Source organism: Nipponia nippon, unplaced genomic scaffold, assembly GCF_047370975.1.
Source record: "Nipponia nippon isolate SJK-2023a ecotype South Korea unplaced genomic scaffold, ASM4737097v1 scaffold_15, whole genome shotgun sequence".
In the NCBI taxonomy this organism is placed as follows: Eukaryota; Metazoa; Chordata; class Aves; order Pelecaniformes; family Threskiornithidae; genus Nipponia; species Nipponia nippon.
This window is the reverse complement of record NW_028262331.1, coordinates 2,910,730-2,936,719: the sequence shown is the minus strand read 5'-3', so window position 1 is coordinate 2,936,719 and position 25,990 is coordinate 2,910,730. Positions and strand designations below refer to the sequence as shown.

Genomic DNA, 25,990 nt, shown 5'->3' with positions numbered 1-25,990 from the left:
ACCACAAATAGGAAGCTCTTGTACTCAGTAATAAAGCCTTCCATTTCAGGGCAACAATCCTCTTTCATTTGCCAAAGAATATTAATAGCATTGCAGGATTTCAAGATAGTCCTGAAAGCAACCCCAGCAGAAATACCTGTGGATTTTGTGCTGATTCACTTGTTTTCATTCTGAGGTCATCAGCAAAGTTGGGTTTGTGACCACCTTTACTTTCTTTGTTGTCAGAGAAAGTGACAATAAATGGTTCACAAATTTGGGTAGGCCTATGCTAAGTAATGCTGAACAACTCTGACGTTTCAGTTGCTGGTTCTGGACGTTCAAGGAAGCTTTCCAAATTGACTAATCTATAACTAATATTATATCTGCTACAGTTCTAAGTCATTCTGGGCTTAAAAAAAAACCCCACACTGTAACACCAGCCACAGCACAGTGTAAAGCCTTCTATTTGTTTAACCCTACACTAAATGTAAGCCACTGCTATAACACCCAAAGCAGACCTACAGTAGGCGTTTGAGGACACTTTACCTTGTTTTTGTCCTTTCAGAAAAAGCCCATACTTTTAGAAATGCTTTTATTTAGTCATAGAAATTATCTGAGTGCTAGGGGACTTGATCAGAACTCTAACGCGCAAGGTTCTTGTTCATTTTGAGCATGACTTTGGAGAATATGTGCTCTCCTCCCTTGGCCAGGCCATTTTTATCACATACCCCCATGAGAATTTGCCACCTTGAAAAATAAGCTGGGAAACTCAGCCACCTTCAGCTGCTTTCACTGGGAATCTTTCCAGGTAAGCTTTCCAGACTTCATAAAGACAGATGTGAAATCAAGGCTCAGGAGGCCCAGCTGGGAATGACCCTCATGCTCAACCACATGCAAACCCACCAATTCCCAAAACAGGATTAGCACATGTCTGCATATTTCTTTTGTCAGTTCTCATATTGGACAGTTCCCCACTCTTCCTGGAGTTCACATAGAGCCTAATAAATTGGCCTCTATCTCAATAAGCAATCTTTTCCTTTGTCCATAAACTACCTAATGTGATCCTGGTCTATCACTGGGCATCCTTGGCCCAGCCCCAACACAAATTATTACCATTAATAGCCATAAAATACATTTCTCATGCCGTGAGGGAGATAAAACATTTTACACAATCCGTTCCCTTGGAGCAGACAACTGAGAGCACACGCTACTGCAAAAGCGCTCTGTGGTGTCAATGTTAGTAAGTAATATTAAGAGGACTCCCCCTCCTCCCCACACACACACACACAAACCCTGTGCACAATATCCCACAAGGTTAAGTGTTGTGCTGCTCAGGGCACAGCGTTATATCCTGGTTGCCTAGAGGCAGTTGTTGGCTCAGTGAACGTGATCTGTCTAAGGCAGGAAATATAATCTCAATGGGAGAATGGGAGCTCCTAACAAAAGTCATGAACTCATTCACAATCCAGACATGCCCCAGGAGTTGGTTTTCAAGTGACCTAGTTTGCCCTCTGTTGTTATACATTTGTCCCTGCGGCACTATTTCACAGGCGGGGGGAAAAAAAAAAAAAAAAGAAATTCAAATATGACTAATCGAAGACAAAATGTTGCTTTCAGCTGCCAGTTGGCAGCTTTCACCCTTGTGGTGGGTAGGTGGTTAAAGAAGTAGAAAGCAAATATTTGGATTCTGAAAACACTCTTACTGCACCTTTTTGGTGTGTTTATGTTTAAATAAGCTACCAGCTGAATGGATGATTAATTCTAGAGAGATGGATACATATGAATGTAAAAAGGTCATTTTGTGTTCAAGCCAGCTTGCTAATGCAAAGCTGATACTCTACTGATTGGCAAAAGTCATTTGCCCTATTTACGTGAAGAGAGTCAAACATCTTTACATGGAGTGAGCTCTTGGTAGTGTTTTTTTAAGGGAGGAAAAAGAAAGATAAACTCTCTAGTGAACTCTCAAATGTTTTTATAATGAAATTAATTATACGACCATTCTCATCTTCATTTTATTATGCCTAAGAATAAGCTGAGAACAGAGGGAGGAAAAAAATAGTCTTTCAAATAGGCACACACATGTCCTGACGCAGAAGTTTCCTGGACGTGCTCATGCAGGGGGAGCACCGTTACACACAGTCCCTGACTCTGGTTTATGGAGCCTTCTGACACAGAAGTCAGTGACCAACCTGGGAAATGCTCACACGCCATTTACAGCTGTGCTGTCCTGGTCCTCACCTAGGCTGAGATCACTCCCTTCACTCAGAAGGCAGTCTGACAGACTCACTCTTTCCACCGTGGCCAGAAATAAGCTATTCCCAAAGTCCTAAGAAAATCGGTATATGAAGTTTTCTCTGAGCTTCTGGATGCTGATCTGCACTGACTGTGTGAGTGTGAGTTCACAGGGTGAGCTCCTCTTCTTAATCCTTAAATATTTAAACCCATGTACAGAAGAATGAAGTTGCTGTAAAGCGCGTGAAGTGTAAAGTTGCAGAATGTCAAAACTGGGAATACTGAATGCTCAGTTTGCTCTCAAGCTAGGCATGAAGTAGGGATACTGAAAACTTGGGTTCAGGTTTCAATTTTAGAAGCTCTCAAGTAAAAAGTACTGATGCAGTAAATCATCTGGGCATTGGACCATACCCAAGAAAGGCCTTTTACCCACAGTCGTTACTGATTCTAAACAATGTAGGTATTTCCACACAGCGAGTAGTGAGTAAGAGGCAGTTGCCCTTCTTAGGGTCTGAACAAACTTTACCTTATTAATCTTGAAAAGCTGAAATTTAGCAGGAATCTACATAGCTGAAGGGAAAAGAAATCTATGTCAAACAGGAGCTCTACAAGAGGACTTCTTGTAAGCCCTTGGGAATTCAGAAATCCTTTTTTTGACCCTGCTTTATCCTATAGTTTAGAGCTGTACACGATAATAAGTAATAGGAGAAAATGAGTGCTCCGAACTTCCTGAATGTCAAGAGCCGTGATCAGAGATTCGGGCTGATTGCTTAGCCTTCAAACCAATTCCTTCGTCTTTGTACCAGACTAGAAGGAATCCCCCACATTCCCCAGTACTAAGGGAAGGGGATCTCCCTGCTACTGCCGTTAGACTGGCAGGGTTGGATTTCTGTGGCCTCATGTACCCTCTTCAAAAAAAGTGGTCTTGTTTCTTAGAGCAGGAGGCACTCACCAGTCCCAGCACTTTTAAGGTTACCTAATTTAGTTCACAGCCTGGTTTTCAGATATGCTTATTACAGAAAATACTTACTACTCTGAACAGTGAGATATATAGGAACATACCTCCATCAAGTTCACCTAGCAACCGGTACAGCTAAGACTTGCCCCTTGTCTTGTCTTGAATTAATTCCTAATAACAGACAATCTTTGACAAAATACAAGGTTTTAGATGGTGTGATTTGCTAATGAAAAACCACATAGATAGTTAACAAACACTAGGAAAGACCTAAACCCCAGTCAGGATGAATCTTCTCTTAGATGAAATTGCAACAGTACTGGTCAGCTGCTATCTAACTAACCATTTGGCTTTAAATTCTACATTACATGAGAGAAACTTGTATTTTGGTATCATCTTCACTTACGCAAACATGCCAGACTCTTACATGTAAAGGACTATGGAGTATGGTAAAACAGCACTTCCCATTTAAGTGGTCTCAGGCATGATAATGCTAGACACGTCTGAAGGACTGGAAGTGATAAAAAACCCCACCCCGCAGACATGATCTTTGGCACCCAGGAAGGAATCGGCTGCTCCTGTGTTCCCACAAACAGACTCCCAAGGCATCAGATGTGTGCAGAAATATCTTTCACAGGAAAAGCAAAAGCCTCACCAGCTTTTTTTTTTTTTCTGTTTTAACATTTCACAGACATACCTAACCTCTTAGCAGGGGTGATCCTCTACGCTTCAACTATTTTATAATGTATTTTATTGAGGCAAAACTCTTAATTTACAGACATTAAATTGCTTTCTTATTGTAGTTCTTTTAGTGTTAATTGTAGTTTCTTTTTCTGATGTTTTGCTTGTGTTTGTTTTCAGCTAGGAGAAGAAGCACTTGGGAAGCCTGCTAAACTCAGGCAAAATTTACTATTACAAGAGATTACAAGCTAAGGTTTTCGAAGTATTGACTTGTTAGCTGAGCTTCAGAGAGGAAAGTTGATGTGGAAAGAGACAGTAAGACCAAGCAAAAAGAAAATACTTCCTCAGGTCACCCAGAACTCCCTTGCCCTACTCCTTCCACAAACTCTATGAATTAAATAATAAAAAAAAAAAAAAAACAAAAAAACCGAAAACACCACAACTCCTGATCTTAATAGAGAAGACATCTACTCAACAAAAAAATCCACTTTTAAGAACAAGTTATTCTGAAAACAGCTAATTTAAATCCTGAATAGCTTGTGATATCTCATAGAACGTCATCAGTAGTGCTAGTGAGCTAATATTAACGCATTGTAACATACAGAATGTTAAGTATGTAGTGGAGTAGCTCTAAGTCAGAAAATTTTTGCATTAAAGTTCTTTATTTATTTCTCTTCTCAGTAAAACCAAAAAAGAGTAAGTTTTCCGAATTGCTAACAACCTTAGGAAGGATTTCTGCAATAAGAAATAAGCAAGTTTCCCAGCCTTAATCTTCCATAATATTGCCACAAGAAGAGCTGTACATAAACTAAATTGCCTGTGTTGTTTCTACTTATTTTATCATGGACTCCTCTGATGTCTGATTAAGACAGAGATCTGAATTTGAAAGACCTGAATGCTCTTTGCTGTGAAAATGCTGAGCCAACCTTGTCTAGCAACCTTTGACATCTAAAGAGGGCGGGTAATTTCCACTTTCATTTCAAAACGTTGTAAATGACATAGCAAATTATTACTTGATAGGGTCTACTTTTAGGTCTCACTGTAAAAGGCAGACAATTTCAAAGAATAAATCAATTTTCTTCTCCTGTATTTGTGGTTTACACCCTATCCCCACCCTGGATGTCTAATTACGTTAGATAAATGTGTGTAAACATGAGCCTTACCCTCCGTAATCCACCTCCTACCTTACTTGCTTATACGGAGGTTAATAAGTTCAGTCTATTTACCATACTACTTAAGGTAATGTTTTTAATGCTTTATGCAACTTTATGCTCTTTTACCAAGAGTAAAAAGGCATGGAATTAGGGAATGATCATCTTTGATGGGTCTGGGTTCAATAACAGACTTTTCAACTTACGAGTCTATGAGCAGAAATGCCAGTAAACAGATTTGCAGAAATATTTGATTTGTTTCCCAGGAGCATTAATTTTCATTTTTATCCTGTTTATCCTTCTGTGTAATAATTCCTCATTCCTGATTTGGAGAGGAGACTCATGCATTATCATTCAGAAAGCCACAAAATTCAATTAAGGGCTGGCTGCAGCATCCCTTCTTGGTTTGTGAATGATTTGCTTCTGTTGAGAAAACAGGATGACTTTTTCTGTCACAAAGCATGGTTGCTAATTTTAACAGAGTAGACAGCCTTAAGCTGTGTAAGCCATCATTAAACAATAAAGAAACATGAATAAAATGACGCGAGGGTTGGTGTCCTTTAGCCAGGAGTATAACTATCCCTTGAACATTATAGGGACCGAGCATGTAAAATAGCGTAACATCTCAGGTAATGTAATTCCACATCCACCAGTCTCCAGCCTCTGCAAGCCCCACTCACTCCTCCAGCTGGACCCAGAGTGCCCGACAACTGGGTTGTCTTTCAGTCAAGTATCACTATTCTGCTGTCGGCACTTTAGCCATCTTTACATCTGAGGTATACAGGCACCGTCAGCTTGATGCAAGCAGTCCATATATAGATATAGGATGAAATATGGACTCTGGTCTTCTGATGTCATTATTATAATTCTTATTATTTATATTTTGATTTATTTTTCAAGATGACCAAAAGTTTCCAAGACAAGTTTTCATTACTCTATGTAGAAAATTTAAGATATTTTTAAGCGTGCTAGAAAACGCTGCACTTTCTCCCTCCCCCCCAAGTGTTTCATCAGAATTTTCAGGCTTTTACCCGCATAGTGGATGGTCACGTTTTTTCTTCTTTACTTCACGGCACAAGGGAGTGAGGCACAGATTAAATGTTCTATTTAAAAATGCTTTGACACATTTTGTTGAAGCCAAGACAATTCTGTTGAACTATTATGATGATTTACTTGAGGTAAATCAGCAAATAACTCGTGTTGCCCCATAGGGCCACTCAGCTAAATGTGTGTTTTATATACACAGAGCCCTATAGCTTCAGCAATTGGCACATTTCCTTCAAGTCAATATAGAGATTACACAATAAGACAGAGATATTTAGAGAGATGCTGCTGGTGGTGTCTGAGCCCCTAGGCTTTGTTCAGGCAGCTCCAATCTGAATGGATCACTTCCATACCAAAAGAAAAAAAACTATCTCTGGAGTGTAATGCGAAGTGTTTTCTATTAATGGCAACATGAATGTTATTGCCGAGCTGTGTTATGCCGGATGATTGTATGCAGCAGAAGGTAATTTAACTCACCAGAATTTTGCTTTGTTTCCCTCCCCCAGGTTAAAAATCTGATCAGATGCCTGCTCTACGTGCGAAATCATCAAGTGACTGCAGCAAACGCCTCTCAGAACACAAAGCAGTATCAGACAGGCAGCAGCTGAAACAAGCCCCTGCCGCCAGGGGAAGCAAACAGTGGGGCTGTGGTTTCCCACTGCTTTCCCCAGCCCTTAGCTGGTGGGGAGAGGATTATTAAACCCTTCTGCTTTGCTCTGAAGTGCTACAAATAGAACAGTAAATCTAAATAACGAGGTGCACGCTGTTCTCTTCAGTACGTGCTGCAGATGACAAGCAGGGACCAAAAACCAAAAGGAAAACGTAAGTATAGCTGGAGGCTGTTGTGCCCACCACGGAGCTGACTCCTGAAGTGTGTGGAGGTATATGCCTTGTACTTGTGTTGCACATCCTGCGGTTGTGACTGCCTTGTGTTGTGAGTGAGGCTGTTTAGTCATGCCAGGATGCTTTTCGCACCAGTGACCCCCCGTTACGTGGCTCAGCACCCACTCTGACAAGCTACAGAAAAGGGAGGTTGTATCCTGAGATTGGAGCAGCGGTTCACAAACTCTTCCCCAAATTTCCCCCTCTTCCGCTTTCTGCTCCCCTAAGGAAGGTGGCAAGTACGATTGCACCAGGACCGCTTTCCCCATGCTGGTCCCTATGGGTTATCAAACCCAGCCCACAAGGACTCTTGGCCACAAAGAGCCTGATGGAGGGTCTTCTGGAGGGGGCTACTTCTCATGCCTGCCCCCAAATAAATCCTACCTGCTCTGGTTTGAGATTGCCTATGTTAGACTGGACTTGGTTCAGAAGGTCCGAGACCTGCCTGTGACCACTAGCTAGATAGCAAATCTGAGAGCTGTCAGCTTTCAACTGCCAGCCAAGGGCGATTGGACAGGGATTACGTCAAATTTCTCATATATTGGCCTACACCCAAGACAAACCATTGCTTTGTTCATCTACTGCAAACACTTAAGCCCCTAAAGTTGGGATTCTGGAAGCAGAAACCTCAGAAAGAGGGCGAGTGCCTACAGAAACATACTGAGAGATGAAATCTAGGTACCATCTCTAGGATTGATCAGAGTGATACACGAGGCCATTGATGACTCATCCAAACTTCTATTTAACTGGCATGTGGTGAATACATTGGACAAGCTCAACTACCCAGGTCCGAAAGTAGCATTTTTAAGAGCACGTGTAACTATTCATAAGCAAGGGATAGGTCTGAGCCACTTGCCAGCTTTGTTGCTTCAGTGGATTAGAATTAAAGGGTAGGGTCCTTTTTTCCCCAATGTAAATATTGAGCTAGAAATTCATGGCTACTTTCAGAAGTGATCCAAGTCCTTCATATTCCACATAGGAACAGATGAACAGAAGTGTTTTCAACTGTGAGTAGTTAAAAGGCTAAGAGGGGGTTTTCAGCAACACACACATACGTTCATGCTCTCTCCCTCTCTTGATCAGGATCGTCAGCTGAGAATTCAAAGGCCCCTTTTCAAGGCTTTCCTCTCATGTGTGCGTCTAAAGCACCAGTTCGTGAGTTTTGGGAGTGGATGAATCTCCCTCTATTGAACCGGACAAAACTTTTCTGATAGAAAGCTGATTTCTGATTTAAACTCAGTTCCCATCTGCATTATCAAAAATATTCCTGACCATTCTTCTACACTCCTTAAGTCTTTCAGTGAGATTCGGTGAATCTCATCAGTTATGGCAATTGGTTATCCTGTTAACAGCAGTTCTCCGAGTCCCAGCCAAAGCTAACGTGATGACAGGACATGATCTCAGCAGCCCGAATCATTTTTGAAGGGGGACCTGACATTTTCAAAAGAGGCTTTAGCTACTTGCCATTTCTCTGGGGTAATTCCTTTATATGACCTGGCATACCTGGGCTGAGTACATCTACTCTGGCTAATGCTTCCTAAAATGACAGATTTCAGAATAATTCTGTGTTATATATTTGGATAACTACTTCACAAGCTATTTGTCTTTGAGAAATTATAATGAAAAGCAAATTATTAAAAAAAATATGAGAAAAAAGAAAGAGGTTAATGGTGCTGGAGTAAAATGGGAACACACGTCTAAGTGAAGATTTTAGTGTTTGGGGGCTCTGGTTTGGAAGTAGAGCTGATTGCCAAAGTTACTGGATAACATAAATTCTCTTTCAATTTCTTTGCAATTTTGAAGCTAATACAACTCCAGTGAAAGTTCCTAATGTTATTTTTCCTCTCTTAACCTAATTAACAAACTGAAAATTTATGTAGTCCTAAATGGAATTACTTTCTCCTAAGCACTGCAGAGGGAGTTATTTCTCATGTACCTGTTAAAGCATGGGTATCGATGCTAATGCTTCACTCTAGCTACAATACCTGAATTCTCTTCATGGGAATAATACATCGAAATTGCTCTGTCTGAGGCCATGCTCCCTTATGATGCAAACTGCTAACGTTAACTGAGGACAGTATCACCCTGCCTCCATTACTATTATTTTAAATGTTGAACTGGAGTTGTTAATTTTGGCATATTTACCTGCTGAACATTTAGAAAAACCTGGGTATGGCTCAAAAATCGGTTATACTTTTAAAGAAGAACTAAAAAAAAAAAAACCAACCCCAAAACCCCTTAGTTTTCATTTCATAAAAGGCTTCAAGAACTCTTTTGATGAAATTATTAAAAAACAAAACAAAATAAATTGCTTGAAGTCTCAGAGAGGAATCATATTTTTTTCTTGAACATGATTTTTCAATGATGATTTTTTCAACAGAGTTGTATTAAAACAGGATTACTCATTAACAAAAACCTGCCATCACTTTTAGAGTGATATTCTAGGGTATTACCAATACTGAGCTAATAGTTTCACATGCAGTTAGTTTCTCAAAAACAGATTTAACACATTTCCAAACAGAAAATGCATGTATTATTTTGTGGCTTAAATCTGTTTTGTCGTGATACCACTTCCAAAATACTGAAGGCATAAAATGGTTTATCGTCCAAAAGATAAACTAGTACAAGCCACTATGTTGGAATATAGGGAAGGATCTGAGAAAGTGCTAAAAGCATTATTACAGCTACAGAATGGACTCTTAAATCTTTTATGCAACTTGATCAGTTCCCACTGGAACCACACTATTGTTTTCATAAATAAACACCAAAAGTTGCTGTGCACAGTGTTTTTGGACTATAACAGACTGCTTTTGTGCTTTAACAGGTTTTGTGTTAAATTGTAAACTACAAATGATTGCATGAAAACTTCTTTTTTCCAGCATGCTGCTTGTGAATGGCATGTCATCTTTCTTGATGATCAACAAAGCAATCACATTTGTATAGCACTAAACCGCAGTCACGTCGCTTCATCCTCCGTGGAAGTGCCACAGCTCATAGCCAGGCTGGGAGGAGCAGCCCAGCAACGTCGTCCTATCTGAGGGAAGAGACTGGTTTCCTGAACTGGAATTTTTCCATGGCAATGAGATTAAAGAGATGATTCCTCTCCCGCCAGGAAAAACCAGTAGAGAATAATCCTCCATTTTTATCTGCTCAACCATTACAACACTAAAAGCCTCCGTACATTGAACTGTTTTTTGCATGCAGCAAAGGCATTCAAATCCCTAGCTTATTACTCAGTATTGTCAACCAAACCTGGCAAATGAGTTTTGGTTTGTCCATTTTCAATAGAACAGTTTAACCTCACACTAGATCATACTATTCCAGCTCATTTTTGAAATGGAGTGCTCTCCAAAAGATCAGGCTGTGGCAGAGACCTCCTGTCCTGCATTGGCTACAGCTCAATGATTTGTGAAGCATAAAACTCTACGCCCTGTAGGCTCCAGCCCCCAGACTGCCCTCCTCGCCGCAACTCTGCATGCTTGTGTTGCACTCACCCTCCTCCCCACTCAAGAAGTCTGGAAAAATATCTGTCAGAGAAAAGACGGTTTGTCTAAACTATTCTAATGGTTCGGTTGAAGCTCATCCTATGTGCTCCCAAGTAAAATATAATCTATTATTTTTAAACTCTAAGCACTGCTGTTGATTTAAAAAAAAAAAACAACAAAAACGCAGGTGGCTTTGAGAAGATGTACTCTGGAGAGCAGTGTGAAAAGAAAAAACACGCAAAGGTGGCTTCAGAAACAAGGACAGTTGAAAGCCATTTTTGGAGCATCTATAGTAGTCTAAGGCACATGAAAAGTATCCAAACCATAAATATTGAAACAAAACATTTGGTAGGTGAACAAAACATTTTAAGTGCTGTACAAGAGAGAATGAAAATCTGTGCCGTATAATAATGTATTTTATAATTCTGAATTAGTGACAGAAAAGTAAAGTGGGAAAATTAGTGTAGTTATCTTTTAAGGGCACTGATAAGACTTGATTTTGCCTTAATTTAGAGGCAGGAACAGGTATTCTGTTAATGTTCTCCTACGAGTCAGTATAAAATGTTAAACTCTGCTACAGGTAAGGCAAAACCCGTATGTGACTCACCATTATGTAGAAAGCATTTTAGTCTAGGGGATAGGACAACTGAGCCCATCCTTTTTTTTCCAGAAGAGAATAAAAATATGGCTGTGTACTATATACCACTTAGTACGCAGATGGTGGTACTTCAGCGAACAGGAGGTGAACAAGTGGAAGGATCAGCAATTTTGAGTAAAACATCTGTATAAGCTATGAATGAAAGCTGATCTCGGCACAGTAGCAGCAAATAATTTGTCCCAGAATGGTTAAGTTTCTTAGCCTAAAGCAGAAATAACATTTTAAAATACCCAGTCTCCACCCCTGAAATGCCTCTAAGCTGTTCTCTTGGCCACAGCATGCTGACAGCTTGGAGAGAGAGAGAAATGAAACAAATATCAATGGTCTAGTGCCTGAGGATCAGCTAAGATTGAGGTCCTGCTGTGTTAGGATCTAGATGTACATGTAGTAACTACTGTTCTTCTCTGAGCCTCCTACTGTTTAAATAGAAAAGATCATTATCTGTGTCTTGCAGAGGAATCAAGAGATTTGCTTTAAGTCTCAGATGAACTTGTTGCAGAGCCAGAAACTCAATCTGAAGGCCTAAAAATTGAACTTCAAGTGCCTAAAAACCAGACCTCCAGAACAGGCCAGTGGATGTAGCACAGGACTTGCAAAAGAGCTACGCTGATGTGAAGTGGCAACTGGAGGAGCATCTAGAGTGACATTTGTGCAGCTGAATGCTAGCCTTGCATCTTGGCCTTGTACTTTTCCATCAGCAGATGGACAGCAACAGGGAGATACTTTCAAAACTGACTTCACGTGTCGACAAGTTACAGATACAATCTATATTCCTGTAGGACGACTACGATTGTTCTGTGCCTTCACTGAACACAGCAAAAATCTGCAGGAATTTAGACACAAAACAGAGACGATTTCTATTGTGCTGTACTTTGAGCCATTTCTGAGCACACAGGAGAGAAGATAGAAGAAATGAGCAGCCATTTAAAGCATCTGTTGCTGTTAATGCTCACTAACTACACCCATGTAGCTACTATTAAGCATATAGTATGAAGTGGACTTAAGCACTAACATTGGATATTTCCTTGCCCCTGCGGGCCGCAAAAAGTAAAGTTCATGAAGAGTTTTTAATTATAAGCCATGCAAAAATGCATTGCTGCTGTCTCCTGGCATCCTTAGGAAGGATACCTTCATAAGGAAATGCAAGAGAAATGAAACTTGTTGCCCCACAGCCAAAAGGAAAAAACCATACCATTTCCTGTATGAGTGGAAAGCAAACATTGAGGGAATAAAAGTGGATATATCAGAACTTCCATTGCAGGTGTCCGTGCACATGGACAAGGCATAATTTAAAGAGCTACGGTGTTGCTGAAGCTGGGGACACTTTTGTTGATGTCTGCTGAGAATCGCTGCTGTATAACTCATACCCCAGCACAGAGAAATGTCAGATAGCACCAGCAAAAATATAACTTGGAAAGATTTGTCATTACAGATGGTCTAAATTACACTGCACAGCACAGACTGTGTTTTTTCCTACAGCATTTTGCAGGTTGTGTATGTAAGAAATCCTGTATTCCCTGCTATAGAACTAGGAAATGGATCCTGAAATCATTTCTTAGTGTAAAGTCAGCAGATGTAAAACTAATGAATGAGCCTTGACTCAGCGTGACTTCCTCTGGATGCCAAACCAGACCTTAAACTAGGACAGGCTAAGATCTACCCGTTCCGATGTGACATTGCAGACATCACAGAAAACAAAAACTGAATGAGTGGATACTTTGGTCAGCGTTCATCAGGGTCAGCTGACAACTTCTTACATACAGAGATGTGCTGATTTAGGTTAGGTACATTTAGCTGTGGCTTTGTTTCGAAAAAAATGGGCCTGCATGACAGCTGCAGAAAGTGCCACCTAGCCAGCAAAGCCAAAGGAGTTAAAAGGCTTTTTTCTGGGACGCCGCACATATTGAAAAGTACCTTGCAAAATCTGTGCCACCCTTCATGGCCTTCCACAGACTTATTCTATTTCCTCATGGACCTTTCTTCCGCTCCCCTACTACCTTCAGGATTCATGTTTTGAATTGATTCTATCCATGAAGGTGTAAGGCTGCCTTCAGCAGGCTCTCTCTCTCGTCTTCCTCAACTGACTCCTTCACAGTGGTGCCTTACATCTACTTTGATTGTCTACCGGTGAGAAGTAGTTTTGTCCACAACCCTGTGAATGTAACAGCTCTCAGCAGCTTTGAAACAGGCCTTAGAAGAGGAAGAACAGAAGTTACTAGCACCTTTTCAGTAGCCCATAAGGTTATTAAAAAGGTAATAGAAAAAATTCCTTTGACTTTTGTTTGTGTAGCTCCTCCTGAAATGTGGGGAAGGTGAGAGAAAGTTAGAGCCAGTCCATAGTCTACTATAGAAATTAACTTCAATGGGAAGAATAATGTTGCTTACAAAACCAGGAAGCTGCACTGCATAGGAAATAGAGCATGAAAATGATTTGTGCAGTGATGTCGAGATTAGGGAGAACAAGCAACATGAATTAGCAAGTGGAATGCAAATATTGTACATTCAAGTGTAACTTCAGCATAATACCAGAGATGTGGGTGCATAAGGAATTGGAGAGTCTCTAAAATAATATTAAAACTGCTGCTCTCTGCTGACTGGAGCCCATGCACAGTGGCTTAGGTGGCCCCAGCCTCCATTGATCTAGAGCTGATGCTCTCTCCTTACTCTTCTTTAGCAGGTTTTATTGCATGAAATTAGAGATTTTGTTTGTGCAGATACTTGGCACATGGGACAGTGACTTGCTTGCAAGAACACGTGGAGGTTGACACATCTTGGCGTTGGACAGAGACAGCAGTAACCAACCACAGATAACATGTAGGTCCTTTAGAGAGCAGGTGGGGAAAGAAAAGCAGATTTGTGAGAAAGGGAGTGTGCTAGTAAGCACAAGCTAGGCTGCTTTGTTGGCCAGGTGGATCAGTAACTAGAGACTGCAGTCTCAGCCTTCTGTGCTTCTCTTCGCACCTCCTTGCAAGATGAAGGAACAGGGCAGCATTTAATAGAGATGAACTTTTCTAATGCACCATTATTTAGTTTCTTGCCCCTGAATATGGAGCTCAGAGCTGTATGTGTAATGCTGCACTTACAATAAAGCAACTACTTAAATGCTTTACTGAATCAGGGCTGTGGTATACTAAAAGCTTTCTGTAGCTGGAAGGGTTGAACTAGGAACCTCCTGAATGCAGACAAGAAAAATTAGTTTTCTTGTGTACAAAACATTTTTAAAGGCTTTACATGCTTTATGGGCTTGGGGGAAGAAGGATTTCAAAATATGAGCATGTGTTAAACAAGTTTCCTTTAATTCTGCAAGAATAGAGCCTACATTTTTAAAAGAAAGGCTCTAGGTCTAAGCTTGTCTGTGCCTATACAAGTCCATTGATAAGTTTAAGGTCAGTTGGATGATCATCATTACCTCCTTGTTACCAAGCTCTCCACTTGTCTTGATCTGTGAGCTCCAGACTTGAATACACAAATAACAGGTTTAGGGCTCACGCCATAGTATTCCTCCATATTCTCCCTTTATTTACAGGTTTAATGCCATAGAAATTGTTTTCTCTCACCCTAATTACTCGCCCTTCCCCCTGTAAATGGTGTAGTTGCATTGCAGTGACTGCACTTGACTCACAGCTACCTTCTGTGCGCACTGCTCTTCCCTACTTGACCCAGAAATCATCTCAGTACTTCATTTTTGGAGGCATTTCATTGCTTTTCCTTGAGGAAATTAATTCCTTGTACAAGAAAGCCAACTTCTGTTTTCCACTTGAATACTTTTTTAGGCAGAGAGGGGAGGAGGAATGAAGTGGGTGATTCGCATTTTTAAATCAATAAACTCAAACTCCCAAAATACAGTACTAGTGCAAAGGGGCAAGTATGTAATTTTCTCAGTAGCAAATATAGCTACATGTATCTAAATCCAAGACATTCATCAGCTCTTTTATAGGATAAGACAGGGCTCAGAAATGATTTTCTGTTTAAGTACATAAGATCAAACATGTTTGTCATTTTAGCCTTCTCTTTATTCTATCTGATTTCAAGATCTTCAGACAGACTCTCTTTAGATGTCATTGCTTCAAGCTTCTGCTTTTATCACATTAACCACTCTTCATGAGCTTTTACACATCAAAATGTCTTTAGATACATTGTTGAAGAGAGAGCACTTGTGAAGACTTCAAGAAAAAGTTAGAGAATCTGTGCCTGAAACTTTATACAAACACACTTAGAGGAAAAAAACCCACCAAAACCAAAATAAAACCCCAAACAAAAATCCACAATGCTGCATTCTCATTATGTTTTTTCAAGAAGGAGAAAAAAGGCGTTTTCATTATGCTTGAATACAGCTTTGTTAGCGTGCAAAAACCCAGAAGTGGTAAGCCGTCTCATGCCTGTTGGATTCTTAAATTTTTGGAGCTTAATACTTTTGCCTTTTTGAACTATTCCCTCCCTGCTGTACTAAGCAGATGGTTATACCAAGCTCTGTAATTAGAAAGACCTCCATTTCCTAATGGATTGCCCAGACTTTTGCTGATCTGCGTCTCCAGGTATGTGTTGGTCCTGCTTCTGTTTAAATTTTTGACTATAGAAAATTCTTCCTAGGCCGGGCTTTGCTTTAAATGGTTTTAACTGAGGACAGAACTAGCCTCTGTAAGATCATTTGGCAATTTCCTCACTGGTTGCCATCACTTGTGATCACTTGTGCTTCACCAGTACCTTGCAATTAGCACTAATGAACATAAGACAACAATAACAACGCGTGCATGGCATTAAAGTGCTCTCATCCCTCACGCAAACAGATTTGGACTCCCCTCAGGCTGAAGGGTGCGTTTGTGCATAGAAAGGGACTGTTTCCAGCACTCATCAGCAGTGTGGGATCACAAGGAGACCAGCACAGTGGCAGGCTATTTCCATGATAAGTATTTCATACTGGCAGTTTTCTTATTCACTTATTTCTGGAACAAGCCTGCTATTTTTGACACAACTGCTTGTAGTCAGACTAGAGTGCAAGGACCATTAGAAAGAAACTTCCAAACCATTTTCAGGACGTTTTTGTGCATATGCATGTAGGTGTATTGATGATAAGCTAAGTAGCCAGCTGGGCTGTGTTAATATGTGGTGGGGAAATATAGCACCAGGATTTACTAGAGGATAAAGGGGAGCTACCTTTCTTTCATGAGCATCCATGGGGTGCTGGAACCACACTGAAACACACACTGTGACACTGTGATGTGTCAGCATGTTAAGTAAGAAAAAGCACAGCCACTACACCTGCATTACCAGGTATAAGAGCCAAATGCATCCAGCTTTCTGAATGCATTCACCTGCATTTCCCTTCAAATAACTGAAGGAGTAAATGCTAGAGCTATGTTTGAAAAAGATCTAGTTTAGTTCCTTGCATTTAAAATAAATAAATAAATAAATAAATAAATAAATAAATAAATAAATAAATAAATGAAATCACACATACATGGTCATCTCCAAGTTCTGCTGTGGAGCTGGTCACCCAGGGGAGGCCAGCTGCAAGTGAGTGACTGGAATTTGCGTGTACAAGGATAAGCGCTACAGTGGTATGCAAATTGTAAAGCCACAGCCTTACTACGTTGATTGCTTATTTCTGGAGTAAGAAGTTATGCCTTGAGGAGCTTACAGTGTGATTAGACAGCCAGAGTGGAAGCATTTATGTTCCAGGTACTACAATAAACCATTACCTAGATGGTCATTCACACAGGCCTTCAAGGTTAGAAAAGAAACATGCATCTCCTGCATCTTTGGCAAAGATTTTCCTCTCTATTCTGCAGATGCTTGACGAGCACACAAACCCCTCTTGGCTGAACCTGGTTGCATAGCCCAAGCCTTCCACACACTATTTTTGGAGCATGTTGCCTGGAGGAAGTGTAGAGTAAAGGTGTTATTAATCAGTAGGAGCAGTTTTCCCTCAGCCATTTCAAATCTTCCAGTGCAGAATGTCCCATAATGTCTCAGCTGTTAGCAATCAAGTCCCAGAATTACCAATTCACATTCCTAATCAGTTCTGAAATTAAACAACACCCCCACACACAACATCCCATCCCTCAGAAGCAAGACTAAAAACGCTGCTTGCTAGAAAACCAACTGAAAAACTCCATGCCATGCTCTCCAACTCATCCACTGTGAAGACGGTATGTAGAGTGACAGTGTTTGTTGCTAACATTTTCTAAATACCACTAGCTTGTCTGATGTGTAAATCATTGTTGATGAACTGCCGATTTTTGTTGTTGTTGTATCTATTTGGACATCAGGAGAGCACTGTAATATGAATGAATTTACAAAATGAAAGAAAACAAGTCTTAATTTGTTGCATAATTATTGAATTTCTAGCCATGCTATACCAGTCCCTAAAGCATATAAGAGTACTCTGTTTTTCAGAGTTTGATGATTGATGTCCCTTAAATATATTTGCATAGAACAAAGAAAATTTCTGTTTAAAATATTGCCATAAATGAGACCCAAAAGAAACATCTTTTCTTAATGTAACGGCAGGAAAGGTTTGAACTAAGAAGACCTTGTTGTGGTTTAACCCCAGCCAGCAACTAAGCCCCACGCAGCCGCTCGCTCACTCCCCCCCCGGTAGGATGGGGGAGAGAATAGGAAGAGTAAAAGCGAGAAAACTCATGGGTTGAGATAAAGACAGTTTAATGGGCAAAGCAAAAGCCACGTGCGCAAGCAAAGCAAGGAATTCATTCACTACTTCCCCTCGGCAGGCAGGTGTGCAGCCATCCTCAGGAAAGCAGGGCTCCATCACGCGTAACGGTTACTTGGGAAGACAAACGCCATCACTCCAAATGTGTCTGTGTGTGTGTCCCCACCTTCCTTCTTCTTCCCCCAGCTTATATACTGAGCATGATGTCATATGGTATGGAATAGCCCTTGGGCCAGTCTGGGTCAGCTGTCCTAGCTACTGTCCCTCCCAGCTTCTTACGCACCGGGCAGAGCACAAGAAGCTGAAAAGTCCTTGACTAGTGTAAACTCTGCTCAGCAAGAACCAAAACATCAGTGTGTTATCAACATTATTCTCATCCTAAATCCAAAACACAGCACTCTACCAGCTACTATGAAGAAAACTAACTCTATCCCAGCTGAAACCAGGACAGACTTAAATGGTAAATCCAATTGTGTTCCATTTTTGTGCTACTTAGAGAAGACTTCAAGCTCAGAATGTTGTATTTTTTCAGTTCCTTTTCCCTATTAATTTGGGAGGTTAATTATATGACATACATGAAGTACCTAGAATTAATGATAAATAATTTAGTGTTTGAAACAGAGTGTGTCAGATAGGGCAGGGATAGGATTGTAGTTAGAAACAAAAAGAAAGACCATTCAGTGGCTTCACAGATAGGGACACTAGGCATGCACTTGAAAGACACAGCAGCAAATCATGAACTTTGAGAATTGTTTTCTAGCAAGTTTTAAGTCTTGATTTATCAAAATGAGGAATGCTTACTCTAGGCTGTTAACTGTTTAAAAGGGGGGCTGTCCCTGATAATCTGGTTCGTTGATTTGATTCCTGAAGTGGGGAATGGATGTGTCTGGGATGCAGGCTGGGAGGCAGAGGGGGGCAGACTGCTGACCAAGACCTATGGAAAGGCAACTAAATTGGAAGTGCCGGAAGGCCATTTATTTTATTGCTTTTTGTTCTGTATTTGTACCAATTATTTTTTTTTGTTTACTAAAAGCTGCTTTCTTTGATCTCTTCTGATAGCTGCAAGTGTGACAGCAGGAAGGTCGTCACCTGAGAAAGGGTGAGTAGTGCAGCAGCCATTACAATATGACTGTGCACCTATTGCTCATCAGCATTTCTCATGTATGTTTATAGCTGCAAACAAATATAATGTCAAATTGCATCTGGGAAAAAGCTTAGAACAGATCCCTAGGAATTTAGCTGGAAATAGCTGAAGACGTGCATAAGTGAAGAAGGAGCAGCATTTTGGTGAGCATGCTGTGGTAACACCAGTTGATCAGTCCTCTCAGTTGACCAGCCCACTGCTAACAGTGCACACTATACTCCTGCATTAGAGACACATTCTTGGCTCTAAGATCACTTGCCATTTCTTGGTCACCCACCTGAATAGTCCATACCTAGCAGATGAGGTACACAAGCTGATCTGAACTGATTAGCATGAAGACGGGTCTGCCTGACAGATGAATCCAGACATACAGCAACAGCATCATGCAATTTCCGTTCAGATTTCAGTTTGAACAGTTGGCCTCTGGGAATGATTTCAGTGAATTGCATATGGAGTAAGGAAAGGCTAGGGGATGGGTGGGTATTCAGCCTTTCTAGAAGGATCCACTAGCTACCTGGAGGTAACAGCTTCTTCAGAAGTGGGTAAATTGGGTATTTCTGAGTTAAATCCTCCAATGCTTGCTCATTGGGTATTTCTCATATATAAATCTAAGCCTACCTCAATTTTCATTCTGCAGTTGCATTTCCATTTATATCTTCTTATGAGGAGTCATATGCCAGTTAAAAAAGGGGAGGGGGGAAATTAAAATGGAGAGCAAATAACTCGCAATAATGTAAGATAAAATTGTTACCTTACAAAGGAGAAATGTGTGACACCCAGCACACCAAAAGGTATTACTTCCTTAAATAAGGCTGGGTTTGAATATCGTACGCTGAATGCTGTAGAAGATTAAATGCTAATAATCAGATCAAAAGTGGATATATGAGATGGGAGATGAGGCTGGGAAATTGCTTGCCAGACTGAACAAAGAGGAGGACAGGAGTAAAGTTATTAGCTCAATTAAGGAGAAAGATGGTTTGATGAAAACCTACACTCAGAGAAATAAATCAAGTATTTAGAATATTAAAAAAAGAGAGACTTAAATTTGTGGACAGCTTTTCTTTGACACCCTCTATGCCAGTGTAATCTAAAGGCTTCTCTGATTATGAATGGGTATTACAAGAAGTTATCTGCAAGAAATAAACAGAACAACATTTAGCAGCCCTTCAGTATTTTACAAGGAGTTCCTCAAATGGATCTCACAGATGGGAAATTACTGCTATCCCTGTGTTTTATGAACAGGAAGGGAGAACACTTGTGGTTGCAGCTTTCCCCGTTCTAATCCTCGTCCCTCAGGCTCAGGGTAGTACATGGCTCTCCTGGTGCTTGTCCCCTTGTGGGCCAGCTGTGAGGCCATGAACTCTGCTTTCAAGACTGATTTCAATGATGAAGCATTGAAGAAGCATTTTAGGTACCAGTGATCCCCAGTGCAAGATATTAGTGGATGCTTATGAAGCATTTTCTTATATCCCAGTCTGTTAACTTTCCATTAATTCAGGGATAGTTCTAGAAACATAAAATGTATAATGGTGGATTGCCTACACTATAACTAAAAATAAAAATAAAATAACTATCTTAAACCCCAAAGGCCATCACTAATTGACCTGACATGCTAATTAAGCAGTTTTGATCAGAAATAATTAACATAATCCAGCTAGACCAATTAGAGCATGGAAAAAAAAAAGAAATTAGAACTTTTTAGGGCTTTAATTTTAAGAGTATCATTTGCACTATGAAATACCAGCTGATTCAGCAAAGCAAGCAGGAGTTCTGAGTTTAGGAAACAAGTTATAACCCACTACACAAGGAAACAGTAGATAAAGCAAAAAGCCATTGACAAGACACTTTCTTCATGGCAGTGAGAAGACAAGCAGAAAACCTTTAAAACTTATTATCACCTCTAGAAGAGGCAGGCGGAAGAAGACAGAGTAGTCTAGCTGTTGCAGCAGCACTGAGAGAGTGATCTAAATACTGGTCCCACACCACAGCGACTGTGGATAGGTGAGAAAAACAGAGCCTGTGGGAAGCCTGCATTTGAAATTTACCCTTGAGAGACACCGTTAGCAATTTTTATTTGTTATTTCCACCACAGAAGAGTGGAAACGTCAAATCTCACTGTCCTAAATGCAAAGGAAGAGAGAAGAAAACTCTACTAATGAACGAAACAGTGAGTGATATGATTGCAAATAAAGTGAGACAGCTGTGCATGGAGATGGTGAAAACAGTTGCTTATTTTGGTTTTGGTGAAAAACATACTGAGACTTGAACCCACAGAGAGGATCAGCAGTATGGAAGCAAGATAGGGTGGAGGAGTTTGGTAACAGCCAGACACTATGCAGAGCAGAGGGGGGCTGGGAAAGATGCAGCACTCCACAGGATCACACCAAGGGTTGCTTCTGAGGCATCCTTCTCTCTTGCAGCAAGGAGCCAAGCACCATGCTTGCTAACTAATGAGGCGAATTCCCAGATAAGGTCCCCCACATGCTTTAATTAAACAATCTCAGTACCTCTGCTGACTATTTTTCATCCCTGTTTTCAGCTGCAAGATGGGGTGTCCTGTCCCAGGCACACCATCCCCAGGTTCTCATTCCAGCCAGTCCCCAATGATGTGGTGCTGCCGGACAGTGCGCCAACACGCCGCTTCCCTAGACACGCACCTTTGTACAGTGGGCTGTGTGGGAGGACGAAAGAGCACTTGGATATATTAGCAGGAAGAACATCAAGCTGCTATGATGATGCATTGTACAGATTTTTTTTCTGGCAGAAGGTTGTCTTGAGAATTTGAGCAGGTGCACAGATAGACTGAGATTTTCAGAACATACATTTTGGTCTTTAGATCTTAACTAATTTGACCCCAGGGAGAATTTTTAGTAAAATGCTGTATGAAAACCTTTGTGAATGGAAGCTCCCTACCAGGGAATATTACATTTATAGCTGTCTATTTAGGTATTTAACTAACGTTGAGAGGGTTGGGGGTTTTGTGCGTTTGTTTGTTTTTTTAAAAAAAACACTCATACCTATTTTCACAAAGTACACTCTGTGTCTAATACAGGAAGATGTCAGATCCTGTAAGAAACTAGCTGCAAATCTCAACATCTCAAGTTGCTACCTTGTAACTTCATTTTCTTTTAGTGGCCACCAGAAAAGGAATTTCTTACGCACAAAATAAAAAGCCTGAAAACCCCCAAACTGATGTGAGATTTGGACACTTCACATGAAATATTCAAGGAAGTTTTTTCCTCCTGAACATTGACACACACTTTGCTTTCTTGCACATCCCCAAAATTCCTGTCATCTCAGGGAGTGTGGATTTTGAGGCTCAGATTCAGTTGGACTGACTAATTAGTTGTGTTGTAATGATCAACCTGCTTAATTTATCACTTCTTTGAACATTTAATTAGCCAACAGTGCAAGACAATTAGGTTCTGAATTAGGATAAATTAAAATGCTAGCTTTGCAGCTTTAAGGATATGCAAGACACCACCAATTGCTGCTGTGAAAATATTCAACAAAGCAGATAAGAATGCAAAGATCTCAGCCAGGTTAATGATTCTGAAGTAACACAGCCTTTGAAAAGCTAACTGTGAAATGTGTATGTATGTTTCATCACATGTCAATCTGTCTATGCTGAAAGATAAAAACAAGAAGCTGCAAATGGCAATTTCCTCCTCCTCCATGCTCAGCTCCAGCTCCCTCTGGTGAGTGAGGCTCATCAAACCACCTACGCATCCACTCCTACCCCTGGGTAACTGAGGTCCCAGTTCAATCCCTGTACACATCCGTTTGGGGCAAGGTCACATTTTGTTTTCCTATAAGCAAAGCACTAATTCATATTTCTAAGTACTCTAAAACTGCTTTGGCACTGTCCCAGTATCAGGCAGTTAAATGTTCTTGAACAGATACAGAATAATAAACCTGAATATAGAGCTTTAATAGGAAAAATGAGCAGTGGAGATGGTTTAAGATTAGTAGTCAATGGAGACGCTTTTGTACAACTAGCAGAAATACTTTCATTATGTATGCTGTCATTTGGTTTCCATGACTAAGCCATTGTAATAAACTGAAAGGGACCACAGATAATACTTTCGAAAGTGCTAAAGAATCACAGGCCTAATTCTTGCTGGTTTTCCAAGAAAGTCTCATTCTCAGTCTTGCACCTGCAGCACATATTTGGGTGCCTTATTTGTATTTTTTTTAGGATGACTATAGAAATGATGAGACTCTTGATATCTTTGTGTATCTTGATATCTAGGTCAAAGCCATGATAGAAAAAGTGATTGTCCAAATCCTTGGGTTTTCAGAGTCTTTGTTCTTGAGGTATTTATTCAAATAGCGACCACATGTGCTTGTAGTACAGAGATGAGGACCAGGAGATGCATTCCTTTCTTATCTAATGAATATAACTCTACAAATCCAACCTCCAGTGAGCTGCAAATGCATTCAGAATCTCCTGAAGAGCCCTGAGAGATGCCCACGTACATCAGTATCAGGCACCTATTGATATAGAAACCAGGGGTTGCAAGCAGCAATACCAGTTTAGTTCCAAATAATTCTGACTATACTTTTGAATGGTGTATTTAGTGCTAATTAGTCCATTTTGAATTGTTTGCCCAAACTACACAATAATATCACTTCATTAAAAAGGCTTCAATTAAAGAAGAGAGAAAAAAAGTTCCCATCAGAAAGCTATCTGCACACATTATACAAGCATTCTCAAATTAGAGATGAAATTACAGCTTTCCTGTTACCATGAGAACAGCAACATTTCTCACAGCCTGTTAAAATTATTAACTCAAGGAGCATATATCTTTTTAAACTTCATTATTATTTATCTACGGTTGTACAAGCTTTGGCTGTGCCCACACTAACCACCATTAATCACGTGTCAAGTGAACTACTGCCAGCATGGAGAGAGCCTCCACCGTTTTTGCCAACAGCTATAATTAGCTTTTATCCTTCTGTTGTCTTTTTTTGTACTAGCAATGTGTGGACATTATAGCAGAAACTGCTATAATAAAAAGAACAGAAAAGCTTATGTCTCCAGGAATCTTACAGCCTGTGCTCCACAGCAGCTGGCAAGTTCAGTGGTGGTCCGAGTTCAATGATGCGGGGAAAAGGAATAGCAATGAGGGTCTCAAAACACTTTCTTCACAGCCAGTGCAACCTACAGGTTTCACTGATGGCATCAAGTCACCCAAGAGCTTGAGGTTGCCATAGCAATGTGCACAGAGGCCAGCCTTGCTCAGGCAGGACAAGGGCTGCACGTTCTCCCTGCTGCCAGAGATTCGATCCTCTGACGCACAGGCTGCCCTGTCCTCTCCTCCTCACCTCAGCAGCAATTGTAACAGTTTGCTTTCAACAGAGAGAGGGTGAGGAAAAGCCACTGTGAGCATTTGGCTCAATACAGGAAAGATTAATGGCAGGAGTGAGGGTCTGAACCAGAGAGCCTGCTGTCAGCATGTGCTGTCAGCAAAGCTGGCCTGATTCATGCTGTACTTCATGTGCTTTGCATGTCCTGATGGCTCAAAGGAGATGGAGGGGACATATTGAAAATGAAGGATTCCAGCTGCCTTGTTACCTGCTGACACTGGAGTTGCTGTGGCTGCCTGGGCAATCCATCACTGCTCTGGCTCCCACCTAGCTGCCAGCTTTCAGGTTATTCCAGGAGAAGGCAACTCATTTGGCTGGCTGTCAAAAGGAAACACAAGGTGAATTCCGGTGTGGGGGTACACAGCTTAGAGGCATTTCAGTCTTTCTTCATGACATGCTTACTACTAGACTCCTGCTGCCATCCCAGGAAAGGACAGATAAAAGTTTCAGGATTTCAGAAGTCAAATGCACAGAATTCCTTGACAATTCCAATTCTCTCCTTCTGTTAAATTGCTACCTAGACACAGTCAAACAGGCTTCAGTGCCTTAAGATTAACTGTACTTCAGTCACCAGCATGGACTATTAGACCAGCTCAAGCAAAGGCAGTGGCAGAAGCCCATAAACGAAAGCGTGAGTGAGGGGTAGTACACCTTGTGACAAGTTTGTTTCTATGTGCACCTTGGCTCTACAGTGGTCAGTGGGACCACTGTACCTGTGCAAGGGCTGGGCCACACACGACAGTCTTCTTGCACTCTGTAAGTGCAATACGAGGTAAAAATCATTCTGGATTCCTGTTGTTTGTTTCTTTCTTGTTTTTCTGGGGATGAAAATAATCGCTGTAAAGAGGCCCTACTCTCCCATTGTCAGATTTCAGAATACCAGTGGCTTTGTGCCCCACATTTGTGCAGCAGTGCCCTTGACCAGGAGCTGAGTTGTAGGTCACATTCACCTTTCCTGCTCTCAGAACAGTTCTTGTCCTTGTAAATCACAGATGTTAGTGCAAACCAGCTCAGAGGTGTTCTCCCAACAAATCTTTGCAACTGCATCGTTTTAGTTTTGCTTAGGTCCTTACCAGGTACAAAATATTTCCAGAGGGAAAAGCAGCTTATAAACAGAGAGCAGCCCTTTAACCCTCACTGAAACCCATTTTTAAGTATGCTCAGGCATGAGGCAGTGCAGTCAGACTGGTTCCAGTACAGCCAAATTATACTTCACCTGTCCCCAAACCATATAACATTTGATGTACACACTTGATCTGCATTTTACCAGTATGAACAGGGCCTCAGCTCAGAGTATTATCTGCAGCATTTACAATATAGCAAATTAAGCTGCCACTTTGCAATACTACTGGAATTACTCATTTGTAAATGGCTTTGTATTAGCTTGCTATCTATCAGATTTTTGGTTACTTGTAAACCTAGAATTTCTTCTTTAGACTCATACCCAGTGCTTCCAGTAGTTTTGCTGCCTCATCTTCTTAAAAATCCTAAAGCTTTTGTGATCAATAGCCACTTATTGTTTACAAAAACAGAAGTAGGATTAATAAAGATATGTTCATACTAACTATGAGGATAAAGATAAGATAAAAAAGGAATATCTCAATAGATGAAAAGAGTTTTGAAGATAAGGAATGCCCATGAATTTTGGGGAAAATAGTAAGATTCCAGAGATAAAGTAAACCATAACAATCTTTATGATAATGGGAGAAGAACACATTAAGAATTTTATTAGCAAGAAC

General features: G+C 40.7%; 2 long non-coding RNA genes across 3 annotated transcripts in view; one reads left to right on the top strand and one right to left on the bottom strand.

Annotated features, from left to right (window-relative positions):
- Positions 1-25,990, bottom strand: part of LOC148056285 (uncharacterized) — a 53,191-nt gene that overhangs the window by 20,934 nt on the left and 6,267 nt on the right. For both annotated transcript variants that reach the window (XR_015703528.1, XR_015703529.1), the window contains exon 2: positions 24,460-24,569. This is a non-coding gene — a long non-coding RNA (uncharacterized LOC148056285). The remainder of the gene's footprint in view (positions 1-24,459; positions 24,570-25,990) is intronic.
- On the top strand, positions 17,142-21,557 carry LOC148056286 (uncharacterized). The gene is made up of 3 exons (XR_015703530.1): positions 17,142-17,216; positions 18,797-18,836; positions 21,421-21,557. It is a non-coding gene; the product is annotated as an uncharacterized LOC148056286 (long non-coding RNA).